The sequence below is a fragment of the Lynx rufus genome, unplaced genomic scaffold (assembly GCF_022079265.1).
Source record: "Lynx rufus isolate CCGP_SWC_20201006 ecotype Redwood Valley unplaced genomic scaffold, mLynRuf1.p SCAF_12, whole genome shotgun sequence".
Taxonomy (NCBI): Eukaryota; Metazoa; Chordata; class Mammalia; order Carnivora; family Felidae; genus Lynx; species Lynx rufus.
Genome location: NW_025814826.1, coordinates 21461540 through 21478188, shown reverse-complemented (window position 1 = coordinate 21478188; position 16649 = coordinate 21461540). Strand labels below are relative to the sequence as shown.

Genomic DNA, 16649 nt, shown 5'->3' with positions numbered 1-16649 from the left:
AGCTTTCCTCACACCCTTATATTTCCTTGACTCTCCTCATGAACTATCTCTGCATTGTGTAGATGTTATTACGATGGCAGCTACCTCTTACATTACTTACTTATTTTTACTTGTCTTTGGGATTCTTGAAATGAAAATCTCTGTACTAGTCATCTTTGTATTTCCAGGGCTTAGCCCAGTGCAGAGTATAAATAAGATGATCAGTGAATGATGGTGAGGTCTTGAATAAAGGTCTAATTAAGATGATCAATGAGACTATTTCCTATTGCCTGGCAATTTTCAAGATGGGTCAAATTCTCATGATAACAAAGGGCACATAAATGGGAAGAAGTCACTCCGAGTTAGTTGATGCTAAATATTCTTATTTTAAAACCACCACTCAGAATCATTTAGCTGATTGAAAAATAGAAGTTGTACTGTTATTAATAAACCAACATATTTGTGCTGCACTTATTATTGTAAACCCCTATTGAAAATTCTACCTACAGTAAACATTAATTTTGGAAAAGCTACCAGAAGAAAAATGACAAATTATTGAGTGGACAAAGTCTAAATACCCATCCCCCATACAGGACATTTTTCTTTTTTTCAGTTCATTCAGATTCAGCTTTATTGTGAATTAACCATCTATCAAGAATGAGCATCAAAAGAGTAGAAAAAGATAAAGGATGGCATTTAAAAAAGTTCCCTGGCAAGTGAGAAGGAGGGCATGAGGTTAAGAGCCCTGTTTAGGGAAGGAAAACTTGTCCAGGTCACGAATGCTGTTTTTGTCAATGATTCAAACACTGAAGGTGTTGGATTCAGGATTCAGATTCACAATCAGAATGAAGCATTTCTGGAGCTCCTCTAGACATTTCCTAAGACGTTACATGCCCTCTCACGAGAGACAGTTGGTGTGTAGGATCGGTCCAGTCTGCTGTGAGTCAGGAAGCCACGGGCTGCAGAAGAGGCCTTGGCCAAAGCTGCCAGGTAGGCCATGTAGTAGGGTGCTGGATCCTCATGCTCATTATAGTCAACCAGGAGGAGGTTGACATGATTCGGGATACGACTCTGAAGATAGTCAGCCGGGTTTCACCATGTGAAATTAGCTGCTGCTGTGGGAGACAGTTCATAACCATTTTACATCTTATAAAGTTGCACATTTTTCTGAATATATTCTGCAAACTGTACAGTGTCTCCAGTTTCTCCAACACATAAGAATAAGATTTCTTCACTCCTCTGAAACGTCTTGTCATGATCGTCTTTCATCCGGACAATTCTGTTAGCGGCTACCTGGTCAGAGGCAACAAAGATAGTTGGGGCCCTGGATGCTGCCTCCCTCGATAGCAGAGGGAGGCTGAGAGGACAGAGCGTGGGACTTGCCGGCATCTCGGTCTCACCGGTGAGAGACCAGACATTTTTTATGTTCAGGAATTGCCTAAGAGGAAATTGCATTTATATTTTTACAGATGTTGATGCATTCCTGTACGCAGAAGTAATAGATTTGTGTATATAATGGCTCTTGTCTGCTCAAGCTTAGCTATGTACCATGCTTTGGTTGTCTTTCCTGCTCTTTCAAAGGGAGGATGGATCACAGCAGGAGAATTTGATGCTAAGAAACTGACAACACATGCTCGCCTTTCAATGAGATTCTGATCCCTTAAAAAAATAACGCTTGGCTTCTTCCTTATCACAATTCTCCATATGAGCTACGAATCACAAGATGCAATCCTACATTCCTCTTTAGTTTTGATGAGATACTGTCATGTAATTCATGGCAAGATTCAGGAGATTCTTGCTTGGGTATTAAATTTATTCTAACTGAATGATAGTATTTTGTAATTGGAAACAAAGTTTATATCATTAAACTGACTTTCTTATTTGATAAATAAGCGACCAGAAATCTAAAACTGCTTAATGATTGAGACAGGACTGTAGAGATGGAACCAAGGTCAGTGCTCTTTACACTATACCAAGTTGACTTTATCATGTAAGCTTTTATCTCCTTATAAATACTGAAAAAGGCTCTATTCTTTAGAAGCTAGTGTCTAAATTTATCAATTATTCCTATAACGATCAGCATTACACTTTCCCTCCATGTACATGGAACAATGGCCACCTGAAGATGTCCATACTCTAATCCCTAGAATTTGTGATTATGTTACCTCACATGGCAAAAGGATCTTTGCAGATGGAATTAAAGTTATAGACCTTAAGATACAGAGCTTATTGGATGCGCCCAATATTATCACATGGGCCTATAAAACTGTAAGAGGAGGGGAGAATAGTAAGTCAGAGAGATGAGATAGAAGAAGAGGAAGGAGACATTTGAAGCCTCCCCAGAAGGGCACCATTTCTGGCTTTGAAGATGAAGGGAGACAGCCAAGAGCCAAGGCATGCAGGTAGTCTCCAGAAGCTTGTAAAGGCAAGGAAACAGATTCTCCCCTAAGGCCTCGCAAAAGAACACAGCCCTGCTGACATCTTTCACCTCATGAGACATGAAGCAAGCAAACCAACCAAGCCCACAAACTTCTGGCCACCAAGTCTGTGGCAATTTGTTATTACAGCAATAGAAAATTAATACATTCTTCTCCATTCCCTTCATCTCCTTCATTTCCACAATCTCCTTATAATCTTCATTACCACCATCATTACCACTATTGCCCCCTTTTATTGAGTGTCCCTTAAATAGGAGACCCTGGGCTTAGTGTTTCAAATTCATTGTCTCTGATCCTTACAACAATCTTAGCAGGTAGAAATCATTAACTCTACTTGACGAATAAGATGGCAAAGTCAAGCAATTCTCATAGGCCACAAAGATAAGAAGTACAGGATCCTAGAGAGCTATCTTTGGATGAGAAATCATTTCAACCTTGTAGGTAGGCAAAAGCTAGGATTCTGTGTTATTTATGTCCAATATAATTTCTTTAGGAGAGAAAAAAACTAAAAAAATCTTTTAAATTGATAAAGTGATGAGTGAGCAAGTGATTGTCAGCAGGGTTTATCAGTAGAGAAAGATAGAATATGTTATTTATAGACAAGAAATTAAAAGATCATTTTAGCCATAGATATCCAAACAAATGAAGTATTTTGAGTGATCATACTGCCTTACGGTATACAGTGTAGTGAACACTCCATCTACAAGCCTAGAGATTATTAAGATCATCCTGGGTGATTTTGCAAGAAGCTTTTGCTGCTTAGACAGGGATTCTCCAATCTCTTCGTTAACTCATCTAGACTTAAGTTCAAATTCGTTATTCACTGTTTACGATATCTGAATTAATTAGCTGAAAATATGTATCCTGGTCTCAGAGTGCTGAAATGATTAAACATATGCAGGAAATAGGTGGTTACCAGCTACCACTTGCTCATAGACTGCAGGAAGGCATGGGGGCTGTGCGAGTCTGGGCTACCACACTATGGCACCAGATGTCAGGTGCCAGTTGGAACCCAAGGATGTATGGCAGTGTTAGTGGAGCTTGGAAAGAGGATCTGGTGAGCATCCTAGAAACCAGGGAACCTATAAAAGGAAGAAAAGCAAAAGACATGGAAAAAAATGCTCATAGAAACAAAAAAACACACACGCAAAGAGAGACAGAGAGAGAGAGATGGAGAAAGAGAGAGTGGTAGAGAAAAAAGAGAAAAACGACTGGAAATATTTAAAATAGAGGTGTCAGGAAAGGTACTTGTAACTTAAAAAATTTTTTTTTATTTTTTTTTTTAAAGTTTATTTATTTTTGAGACAGAGAGAGATAGAGCATGTACGGGGGAGGGTCAGAGAGAGAGAGGGAGACACAGAATCTGAAACAGGCTCCGGGCTCTGAGCTGTCAGCACAGAGCTCGATGCGGGGCTTGAACTCATGGACCGCGAGATCATGACCTGAGCCGAAGTCGGCAGCCTAACCGACTGAGCCACCCAGGTGCCCCTTAAAATTTTTTTTTTTAAACAAGTTTGGTGTTCCAAGGCACAGAGTTTAGGATGAGTTAAGTTAAAAACCAAAGAGATTTTAGGTAGTTTTTTATGCCCTGCCTATTGTTTAAGCATTCAGTCCTTACCTCATGTAAAAATACCATACCAACAGCTAACATTTCTTGAACATTTACTGGCAGAAAGTTTAATTGCTTGGCCATCAGTTCACACCGTTAGTGAACAAAGGAACTGGGATTTGGTTTTAATTCTTCCTGACATCCAAGTCCATTTGTTTTTAACCGCTATACTGCAATTTTGAACACATGTAGAATGTGTACTTGGGTCTAGTCAGGATGATTAAAGACTTTCATTTGTGTCCTGACATCCTGAGCCTAGGCCCTTGAAGAACTCAAGAAGGAAGTGAGCATAGGTTCATTCTCCTACAGCCCTAGACAAAGATGGATAAAGCACATGGTCGGACCCTTTCTCTCAGAAATCCAGACATCACGTTTTTCCCTGTCTCCATGAAATGGAGAGAAAAGTAGGGTGCAGGAGACTGAGAGTTGCCACAAATATCCATTCTTTCATTTGTCTTTAGTAATAGAACACCCAATGCTAATCTGGATGTCAATGTTCATGGCATTTTAGTAGCCCTCCTTGCTGTTAGGTTTATGTGATTTACGTGATTATGCTGAAGACAATGAAACAAAAAGGAAAGTTGTGTGGAACTTCTAAGAAGGCTCTTAGAGGGAGCTAGATCATTAGAAGAAATACTGTGTTGGTCTGTCTGCCATTACTTTTTCCTGCTGCCTGGAGCAGCTAGGACGACTGGAGCTCTAGCAGCCATTTTGTACGGTGTGGTGGCCTTGAGGATGAAAGCCAGAATTAGGATGCTGGAGCAAAAGGATAGGTGACTCCTTGGTTATACCAGTACTGGGTTTTCTACCTCTGGACTTGAGGAAAATTAATTTGATGATCATTGAGACAGTGCTCTTTGGGTTTTCTAAAAAAATATCAAGATAATATATATATATATATATATATATATATATATATATATATATATATAATCATCTCAACCAAAGACAACAGCTGCATGAATCTGAGTCCTCATTAAAGTGGACAGGATTGGGCATGTGAGAGATTTATCATGGTAAAAGTCAAGGTTGGTGAAGAAAACAAAGGGAGGAAGCCCTGGAAAGAGAGAGGGAAGGAGCAGGAGTGAGAGGGAGCAGAGTGAGACTCTGCAGGGCAGCTCTACAGAGATTTTGGTCAGACCAAAGCTGCTTCTCTCAAGGCAGGGGCCTGCCCTAGTATCCCTCACAGGCTTAGGGCAGTATTTGGCTTGGATCAATCAGTGCAGTGGTGAGGTCAGAAACTAGGCGTTTGCATCCCACTTCTCACAGAAGAACTGGTTGAGGTGCATTTTCATGGCCACCAGAGTGGTTCAATTTTGATGATGTCTATTTATGTGTAGACTCCTCTTCCTCAAAAATATTCTTAGAGATGGCGGTGGTGGCCAACTGCCCAGAAACATTTTAATTGGGACAAACCCAAACCTGTGTCTCGGTGGCATCTTGCTACTAGTGTCTCTCAACGGTTGGGGTGCCTGTTGTAGGTTGAATCCATTTTGGAGGTCAGAGTAAGGGAGCACACTTCAGTGGTTTCTCCCAGTTTGGAAAGTAAGTGGGAACTCTTAACGTAGATTTGGCCGCCGCAGCCAGTCCAAGGCTGGATGGTGGATAGAATGCTGGTCTCACTCCTGCTACATCGAAGTCTGCCCAAGGCCACAACTCAGAACTACCACTGAAAGCAACACGTTGCCAAAAACGTCAGATCCATGAATGTACTACAAAGGCTATAAATGGAAAATGTGCTTTTCTTATTGACTTGCTTTTATAAATAGCTTAGAGATGTTTTCCAAGTGCAAATCCCTAACACTTTAAAATTTTTACTTCACCCAGTGGAAAGAAAATACTCATTAATGGAACCACAAGCCTCAGCTTTCTGGCAGGAATTTTCAGCTCATTACATGGTAATTAATACTAATCTATATGCTAGAAAAGTAAAAAAAAAATAACCCTTTTCTTTGTTCCAATTTTTATCCTGTTGTTCTGCCAGAGGGCAATAAAGTTAAAACAGAATCCCTTGGGTTTTTTTTTAAGAGGCTATAATGCAAATGAAAAATTTCATGCTTAGACTGAAGAGATCTATACATTTTTAGGGTCTTGATGATAAAAGTTTGTTATTACTTTTTAAATTGCTAACATCTCTACAATACATTGCAACAGCTCTAGACCCAACAACCAATAAAAATAATGCAATAGTAGCAGGAATCCAAAATCTCTTTAAATGCACTTTTTAGATATGGCTTTATCTGGATTAGGTTAATTAATCATGTGATCTCACTAACTGAAATTATATTTTGTGTTCTATCTGGTATCAGATATGTCGGGCTTATTATGGAATTTAGAAGCATGGTCTCTGATGACTATTCTAGACTAAACCATACAGAATAAATGAGAGACAAATAGCCTATATATTATAAATATGAAATATAGAGTGTTTTTGTTGGTACTTCTGCACCTATATTTTTTTGAAAAATTATAATAATTTGGAACAGAGGAGAGAAAAGATATATATTTAATTTTCTTGAGATCTCAGGAAATAACACGTGATGACTACAGTGATGAGTAAGAAAATGATTAAGCAAGTGAACCAAAAATAATGATAGATAGAAGGAGGATTGGTTGGGAAGGAAATAAACTTTAAATATTACTATTAATAAGGTACTGGACATTGCGTTTATTGTGAATTTAAATTTTGTAAATTTTTAATGTTTATTTACTTTTCAGAAAGAGAGAGACAGAGTGTGAGCAGGGGAGGGGCAGAGAGAGGGAGACAGAATCCAAAGCAGGCTCTAGGCTCTGAGCTGTCAGCACAGAGCTGGATAAGGGTTCAAACTCACAAACCCCGAGATCATGACCTGAGCCAAAGTCAGATGCTTAACTGACTGAGCCACCCACGCACCCCTAAATTTTGTATATTTGAAATGATATGATGTGCATATTCAATTTTCATTTTGTGTAAAATTAAAATGACGTAAATATTCCCAAATTAAAAATTGTTCAAAATATGGTATATTTACAAAGGTTAAAAGGTTGGCAAAATGTGTTTTTGCTATTGGCATTGTTGTCTGGAAACAATACCTGCCATCCTTTGTTAAGAGTAAGTTTGTTACTGTGACAGATTTGGGTTCTGCCAAGTCTTCAGCAATGCATTTCTTTCAGGCGCTGTGACTACGATCCATTGGGTTTTGGGGATTCCTACATGGAACACAACTGTGCCCACTGAGGGTCTCTCAGTCCAGTGTGGGAGATGGAGAAGTACAGAGATGAGTTGAATAAGGTAAAATATGAAATGACGGAGGCATGCACAGAATGTTTCCAAAGTACAGAGAAGGGGTACCTGACCTAACTTTAAAGGCAGGTAAGTCACCCTACGACAACTGGAACCTGAGTTGATTCATATACATGAGTGGAATTTAGCTTGGAAAATTGTTGCCTAGATGTTAAGTGGATTGTGGAAGGAGCAACAAATTCAGATACAGGAAACAGAATATGCAAAGTCATGGTGACAAAGAAGCATTTTGTTGGTTTGGAACACAATGGGTAATGAGGCTGGAGAGGTAATTGGCAGCCATATTATTCAGGGCTATGCTAAGGAAAAAATAGAGAATAAAATAGAAATACTTCATAGATTTTTAAATAGCAGAATGATGTAGCCAAATTTCTATTTTATAAAAATTATTCTAAAAGCAATATGGAAGAAGATTAGCAGGATGCATGGCAGAGGCCATATAAAACATGATGAAGTTCAAAACTGAGGCAGTAGAAGTGGGAAAGAAAAAAAAAGATTGAATTAGTTTTGGTAATAGATGAATTCGGAGCGGGGGAAGGATATGTTTTGGTAATAGATTAATTCGGAGCAAAAAATGGATAAGTTTTGGTAATAGATTAATTCGGAGTGGGGGAAGGAAGCTGGGGATGATGATGAATGTATGGATATATGGATATATAGAGGTAGAATAAGCAGAACTTAGTTACCAATTGGATATGTGTGCTGAAGACAGGAATTTATTATAATCGGTAAGTTTTTTGCCTGGAGTAGTGTTCAATAAAGGATTAACTCAGCAGATCTGACTTGTTCAAACCCTGCATATTCCAAAGAAAAGTTTAGCCCTACTTCACCTTCTGAAATACAACCTCTAAGCCATTGGAATATCTTGGCCATTGAGAGTGTCTTTGTTTAACTGAGGCCTTGGGCCATGCTGGATAGTTTATGCTAACAATGAGATTTATGGTGGGGGCCTTTGGACATCAAGAACAAGACAAGAGTGCCCACTCTTATCACTCCTATAGAAGTCCTAACGAGAGCAATCTAGCAAGAAAAAGAAATAAAAGGTATCAGAATTGAAAAGGAAAAGGTAAAATTGCCTTTATTTGCAGATGACGTAATTTTATGTATAGATAATCCCAAAGACTCAAACAAAAAACTGTATGATCTAACCTACGAATTCACTAAAGTAGCAGGATACAAAATTAACATACAAAAATCAGTAGCACTGGTATACACTAATATTCTGAAAAAGTAAAAAAAAACTGATTCCATTAATGATGGCATCAAAAAAATTATATATTTAGGAATAAATGTAACTAAGGAAGTGAAAGATCTCTACTCTGAAAACTACAAGTTGTCTACAGAAACTGAGGCAGACACAAATAAATGGAAAGGTAAACTTTTGTTCATGTATTAGAAGAATTAATATTGCTAAACTGTCATTACTACCAGAAGCCATTATAGATTCAATTCCTATGAAGATTCCAGTGACATTTTTTATAGAAGTAAAAAAAAAACACTCCTAAAATTTCTATAAAACCATAAGCCTTCAAATAGAAATGCTGAGAAAGAAGAAATAAACAGGAGGCATCACACTTGCTAATTTTAAAGCTATACTACAAAGCTATAGTCATCAAAATAGTATGTTACTGGCATAAAAAAAAGACATATAGACCAATGGAACAGAATGAAAAGGCCAGAAATAAACCCAAGCATATACAGTCAATTAATATTTGACCAGGGATCCAAGAATACTCAAAAAGAAAAGACAGTCTCTTCCATAACTGGTGCTGGGACAATTGGATACTCACATGTAAAAGAATGAAAATAGTTCCATATCTTATACCACTCACAATAATTAACTCACAATGGTTGAAGACTTAAATTAAGACCTGAAACCACGAAACTCCTAAAAGAAAACAGAAACAAAGTTGCTTGACATGGATCTTGGTGATAATCTTTTAGATATGACATCTAAAGCATAAATAAATAAATAAACAAATAAACAAATGTCCTACATCAAACTAAAAAGCTCCTGCACAGCAAAAGAAGCCATCAACAAAGTGAAAAGAAAATCTATGGAATGGGAAAAAATATTTGCAAACCATCTATCTAATAGGTTGTTAACATCTAACATATATAAAGAACTCCTACACCTCAAAGGCAAACAAACAAAAAAAAAAACCAAATAATCCAATTTAAAAAAATGAGCAAAGGACCTGAATGAATATTTATTTCTCTAAAGAAAAAAAAATATGAAAGACCAACAAGGACATGAAAAGATGCTCAATATTACTAGTCATTAGGGAAATGCAAAGTGAAACCACAATGAGACATCATCTCATGGCTATTGGGATGGCCATCACCCAAAGGGGAAGAGATAAGAAACACTGCCATGGACGTGGAGAAGAGGGAACCCTCGTGCACTGTTGGTGCGGTCGTATGGTAACTTGGTAGAACAGCCGATATGGAAAACAGTATTGAAGGTCCTGAAGAAATTAGAAATAGAACTACCATAGGACCCAGCAATTCCACTTCTGAGAATATATTCAAAGGAAACAAAAGCCCTAACTAGAAAAATTACCTGCACCCCATGTTCATAGCAGCATTATTCACAATAGCCAAGACAATGGAAACAACTTAAGTGTCCATTGATGGATGAAGGGATAAAGAGATGGGGTGTATATATATATACAATGAAATATTACTCAGCAATGAAATGAGAAAATTCTACCATTTGTGACACATGGATAGACTTTGAAGGCATTATGCTAAGTGAAATAAATCATACAGAGAAAAACAAATACTGTATGATCTCACTTATATGTGGAATCTGAAAAAATAAAACAAACTCATAGAAAAAGAGATCAGACTTGTGGTTAACAGAGGCATAGAGAGGGTGGGGGAGGGGGACTGGGGGAAGATGGTCAAAAGGTGTACACTTCCAGTTAGAAGGTAAATAAGCACCAGGGATGTAAAGTACATGACAACTAAAGCTAACACTGCTGTAGAATATACAGAAAAGTTGTTAAGAGAGTAAATCCTAAGAGTTCTCATTACAAGGAAATTTTTTTCCCTTTTTTCTTTTTAGTGTATCTATGTGAGATGGATGTTAGCTGAATCTACTGTGATAATCACTTAATAACATATGCAAATTAAACCATCAAACTGTATGCCTTAAACTTAAACAGTGATGTATGTCAATTACTTCTCAATAAAATTGGAAAAAAAAAACATGGAATGGAGGAGACAGGAGTAAGTCAGAGCCCAGGATCTGGGAACCATAACTATAGAGATGTTATTTAAATCCACAGGGTAAGATTACTCTGGGAACCAAAAAAGAGTGAAAGAGAGAATTTTGGGAAACCTTGATCTTTAACGGAAAGAGAAGATGCCACCTTAGCACCAAGAAGAAATCAAGAACTCAGTGGTATCTCAGAAGCCAAGGGAAAGACTATTCCAAACAGGAGTTATGGTCTAACAAAATATCAACAGTCACAGAAAGACGGAGTAATACCAGGAGTGAACAGCATGACCTGGATTTTAGAATGATGGTGTTGATATTGTCATCTCCACTTGACAGGTGCACAAACAGAGGCTCAAAGTTTTATGACAAGTTGATAAGTGCAGAGAGTGGCAGAGGCTAGATTAAAATTTAGGATTGGGTAACAACTCATGCTGTTCCTACTAAATTTCACTAGTGCCCAGTACCGTGAAGACACAGACCTCTGCAGACCAGATCTGAGTCTCCTTTATTCTTCCAGATGTCACTCCAGACCTACTTTCTGTATAAAGCCTTCTCTAACCAACCCACCCCAGGTTCTTATTTCCACTCCAGAGGAGATTTTTAAGTTCTCAAAGACAGAGAATTATATTTCAAAGTGTAGCTATACCAAGCTATGAATTATGACATAATTTCTCATTCCCTATTCTGGTGAGGTTGCTTTAGACATAAACAGGGAAATGTCACCCCAAGGGATTTATATTCTAAGGAATATAGAAAAGGAAATTATACACACAGTAAATATAGTCAAGAGGTTTTACTATGGATGCAATCCATGGATTATAAATGTAACATTCCCCCATGATATCTAGACAGTACAACTGGTAAGGAAGCAAACAGAGAGTTAAAAAGTTCACCTCTTTCCTCTGGAGGGGGTGGTCAGTGGTGGAAATGGGGAGGGGTTTACAGGAAGTCAATGTGAAGAAGGTTCACTGAATGATCAAGGTGGGACATGGGAAAAACAAATAAAAAAAGATGGCGGTGAAGTTATAAATGTTGCCTGAGAGATAAATAGGGAAATTGGTTCCTAGGAAATAAAAAATTATTTTTTCCAGTTAATTTTGTTTATTGCTGGGAACCTTGAGCTCTTGCAGTCTGAGCTGGTGAAGCTCTTCACGTTAGTTAAGAAGGCACTTGTTCAAACAGGATTCCTAGGATCCAAAAGAGTTCCTGTTCTTGCGGATCTATTCTTTCTTATTTCTCACAGGCTGAGTTTTGAAGTTCTGAATGAGTCAAGAGAAAATGGGGAAGGGGGAGTTTTAGTTTCAACATGTTACCTGCAGATTAAATGTTTTTTGTGTCGTCTGCTCAATGACCACTTTTACTGAATCCATATATTAGGAGTGCCTACAATGTGGTGGTGGTTGTAGAGTGAAACATGATCATTTCATTAAACATTTCTTTCCAGTAAGTGCCGGGAAGGAATAGGAACAGTTTTCTAAAACCAGTGACCTGGCTTCAGTAAAGTTACTATTTATAGATGCACATAGGAGAAGTTGATACACATACCGGTCCATTCAAAATGTATTCTATCTTCAAAATATGTATAAATGACGGGCAAAAATGAAGGGATTTGGTTTGTTTTTAATGTTTATTCATTTTTGAGAGACAGAGCGTGAGTGGTGGAGGGGCAGAGAGAGGGAGAGGAGAGAGAGAATCCCAAGCGGGCTCTGTGCTGACAGCACAGAACCCAATGCGGGGATGGAACACATGAGATCATGACCTGACCTCAAGTCAGACACTCAACAGACTGAGCCACCTGGGTGCCCCCAAAATGAAGGGATTTGAATGCATTAAAATAATTCAAGAAATCTTCTGTAATTTCTTATGCAAATACTTTAGCATTTGTAACTGAATCACCAATGATTTCCTGGAAGTAGGAGTTCTTATCCCTGAAACCATTTATTGCTATGAATTGTAACCAGTTATTCTGTGACTTGAGGGGCTAGATTACGGTTGAAGTTTCTCAGAAGACATTAAAACCATTAATTTACAAGGAAATTCTTTGGTGAACTTTCAATGCAGAACAAAACTAATGTAACCAGAATCAGTTTTAAGTTTGCAAAGAATTTCTAGAGAAAATTTCTCTTGAAGTTTATTCCTAAAGATGAAGTGGAATATGATATAATTATATGGGCAAGTGAATATTCAAATGCAATGTTTTTTTCTCTTCAAGATCTTATTGCTTAGTGAAGTTGGCAGGCCATAAAAATCCTTCTGAGTAAAAATGTTTAAACATATTATAAACCCTTAGAATTATTTATTCTAACCATCTTACCTAATTGATGAGGAACCGGAGGCCCCAAAGCCTGGGTCATGTAGGAAAGTGCCTAGAAAAGTAGGCACCTCAATTCCCAAACTAGAGGTCCTATAGTTCATTAACTTAAGGCTCCATGTTCCTCAGGAGATTGGGAATTCTTCCCAGCTTGAAAGACTCCATTTTTCCATCATCTTAGAGAAGTTCTTTCACTGAAATTGGCAAAATCATGTAGCTACTTGGACTGCCTGGGAAACACAGTGTGAATTTTGATCTTTAAACATTTATTTGGTTTCCCTGGGAAAGAGGAAAAAATGACCTAGCCTTATGTGTCAGTCCTCTGTAGCTGTGAGTATGAATTTAGCTCCACAATATGGGGTAAAAGATATGTCATCTTATCTTTCAATAAAATTAAATTTAATTTGTTATAAGCCCCTGTCCTCTTGGGCTGGCGAGAAATTAAACATCAGTCATTACTGGGATACTCTTCCCACTGGTGAGAGCTGAGTAAGATTTACGGCATCTTAAGCAATGCGGAGCTTTCACGGAAGTTCCCTTCGTTCCAACCTTCCACCCCTTCCTTGGTCTTTGAGAAGCAGTGTCCCGGAGTGGTTTGGAGAGCAAATATCCTAAAGCCAGACTGCCAGATCTTGAATTTCAGCTCACATTTTAATAGCAGTTTTAGTGGGTTCAATGGTGGCCCCCAAAATGATGTGTCCATGTCCTAATACCGCAGCCCTGCGAATGTGACATTATTTAGAAAAAAGTCATTAAGTTAAAGATCTTGAGATGAGATCACCCTGATGTGAAATCCAGTGACAAGAGTCCTTAGAAAAGAAGACGCAGATGGAGGAGAAGGCCATGTGAAAGCGGAGGCAGAGACTGGAGTGGTGCAGCCACCAGCTGTGGAATTGCTACAGTCACCAGCAGCTCAAAGAGGTGAGGCAGGACACTTCCATAGAGACTCTGGAGGGAACACGGTCCTGCTGACATCTTGGTTTCATACTTCTGGACTCCAGAGCTGTGAGACGATAAATTTATATTGTTTTAAGCCCTCCAAACTTGTGGTAATCTGTTATAGCAGCTATAGAAAACTAACACACGGGGGTAACTATGGGCCAATTACCTTCTCTGTCACTTTCCTGATGTTTATATGCGAATGTAGCATGAGTGCTTACCCTATAGGGTTGTTATGAGAATAAATAAGTCCGTCAACGGCTGAGAATAACACCTCAGAATAGTAAGAGCCCGGTAAACATGCGGTCTTGTGTTAGTCCGTGCTGATCACTAGCGATAAGCTCATTTGCCAAGGCCACATGGACTTGCGAGAGGACCTGCTTTTATGCTTCTCCTATGCAAAGCTTGAGGAAAAGGTGGTTTGCTGGCCCCAGGGCCCTATCACCCCGATCTCACCCTCACTAGGTGCTCTCTCCAGCCCTCCCCATCTGGATAGGTGGGATCTTCTCTGGCAGTGTGAGACAGCAGGCAGCAGGCTGGAGCTACAAAACTGACATCATGTCCCTTGATGGGCTATAAAAGCATAACGCTTGCCTCTCTTTCCTGTGGCAAAAATGCTAACATCTATCAGTTTTTTCTTACCAACTGACCATATTATACATTTTTAATCAACAAGGTACACAGTTCTCTCTAAAACTTGGTGATATTTTTGCTTTTTATGGAAAAGAGTGGCTTCTTTCTAATTCGTCTTGCTATTCGGGATGGCTTATTTAAATTGTGACTTGATTGAGGGCAGTGGCTATATTATGCATCTTTGTACACCCCGTTCTGCGCCTTGCACGTGGTGGGTACTATCAATTTGCAATATATGATTGGCTATGGAGCTATTAAAGTGTAATGCTTCTGAGACAGGAGGCATAAAAATTTTCAGAGCACTCAAAAGAAACTGTTTTTACCCCCTGAAACCCAAAGCAGAAAGTATCCTTACCACTAAAAAAAAAAAAAAAGAGAGAGAGAGAGAGAGAGAGAAGAAAAAAGAGAAAAAAGTTTTAAAAAACACTTCTCTTTTGACCACTTAAGTCATCACTAATCGTAGAAGACACTGATTTTACTTATTCACATGTTCCTTCTGCTTGCAATATTCCTCTCCTCCTTGGCCACCTGGAAACCCCCCATTTGACCGTCATGTCCCAAATCAAAGGTCCCTTTGTCGATGAAGTCTTCTTGGATGTTTCTACTCCTGATTCTTGTCCTTGTCATTTATTATGGTACTTATCACATGGAATTGTAATCACTTGCACTTCTGTCTTCCTTGTGAGCTGCTAGAGAGTACTCTGCTGTTTTCAACTCTGTACTACTAGGACAGACCATAGTGCTTGGGTGTAGCCTTGCTCAGTAAGTGTTTGTTGATTGACAATTTGGCTGCATCAGTGAATGCATAGATGCACAGTGCTCAAATGAGATTTTCAAGACCTGCCAATTGATCAATAGCCATATGACAGGTTGGATCGGAGTTAGGGAGATGTCTTAATTTCTGTGACTATCTTAGTTTGGAGGAGTCTTCTTATTTTAGTGAAATTGTTCTGCTTTGTTAGCACTGTCTGAATTACTAATAGCCCACCTCTTCCTTGCACCTTTTCAATTGTTCGGTGTCATGGTAGGATCCTCTGATTCTGCTAATTCACTTTACTGCCTATTAAATTTATACACCCATTTGAACCCCTTCAACGGATCCCTTATTCTTACAGAATACTGTCCAAATCCTTTTCCTTGTACAGCATATAAAAACAGAAGCAGGAGACCCTCTCAGGAGCCAAGGAAAGGTAATAGTGCTTTGGAATAGGTAGTAGCAGAGGAAAGGAAGAGGAGTGGAATTCTTTGTTATACATTGTAGAGTTAGGGCTAGTAGATCTTGCTGAAGGATTAGGTATGAAAGAAAGAAAATAATTATGGGAAATTCTTAGGTTTTGGTCTGGACAACTGGGAGGAAGGTGATACTATTTAATGAGATGGGGAAGACAAGGGCAGAGTTTCTAAAAATGATTTTGATATGTGTGCATTTGTGTGTAGGGAAGCTAAAAATAAGCAATTCCGTTTTTGACAAGTTAACTTTGAGATGCATAATAAATTAGACATTGGAGATATCGAGTTGGCAAGGGAGCAACACCAGTTCGGATCTGAAGTACGAGCTCAGAGGTGAAATACTGAGTTTGGAATTCACTAGCCCATACATGATCTTCGGTCTGGGCGTGTTTGAGATCCCCCGGGGAAAGAACGTAGACGGAGAGGAAGTAGTCCCTGGACTAAGCCCTGGATAAATTCCAACACAAGTGACATTTATTATCGTTGTTTCTAATACATTTCTTTTGTATTAGTAATCACTTCCAAAAACCTGAAACTTCTATTTTATAGGATTCCCAGTCTCAGAGAGTTCAAAAGAATTACACATTCCATATAATTTAGGGGTGCTTATTTTGCCAAAAAAAATTTCCGTTAAGATGTGCAGTTATTCCTTGCCATCGCATTATGAGAGGCCTTAACTTCTTAAGAGACCTGTAATTTTCCTTTTAATTTCTGATGTGAACAGTCTGTCAATAGATCTTAATCTGTTAATTACTGAAGCTTTATACTGGTTTCAACTTGCTAAAAAACATTTAAATTTAATACCATAACTGAACATGTACTATATGTCTTTTGCACTTCCCTGTCCTTGAAGCATTTATAAATACAGCGATCGCAGTTTGTTATTCGGAGACTAGCACAGATTTGATTAAATAAGGCACAATTTGGATCTCCCTAAGAGTTGGCATGCTACAGCAGAGTAAACCCCAACCTCCTCAACCCCACACTGACTTTTTGTTCAG

The 16649-nt window shown here is 38.5% G+C and overlaps 1 pseudogene; it reads right to left on the bottom strand.

The window, feature by feature from the left end:
* Window positions 1–715: 715 nt before the first annotated feature.
* Window positions 716–7105, bottom strand: LOC124507531 (proteasome subunit beta type-2-like; annotated as a pseudogene).
* Between the last annotated feature and the right edge of the window lie 9544 nt (window positions 7106–16649).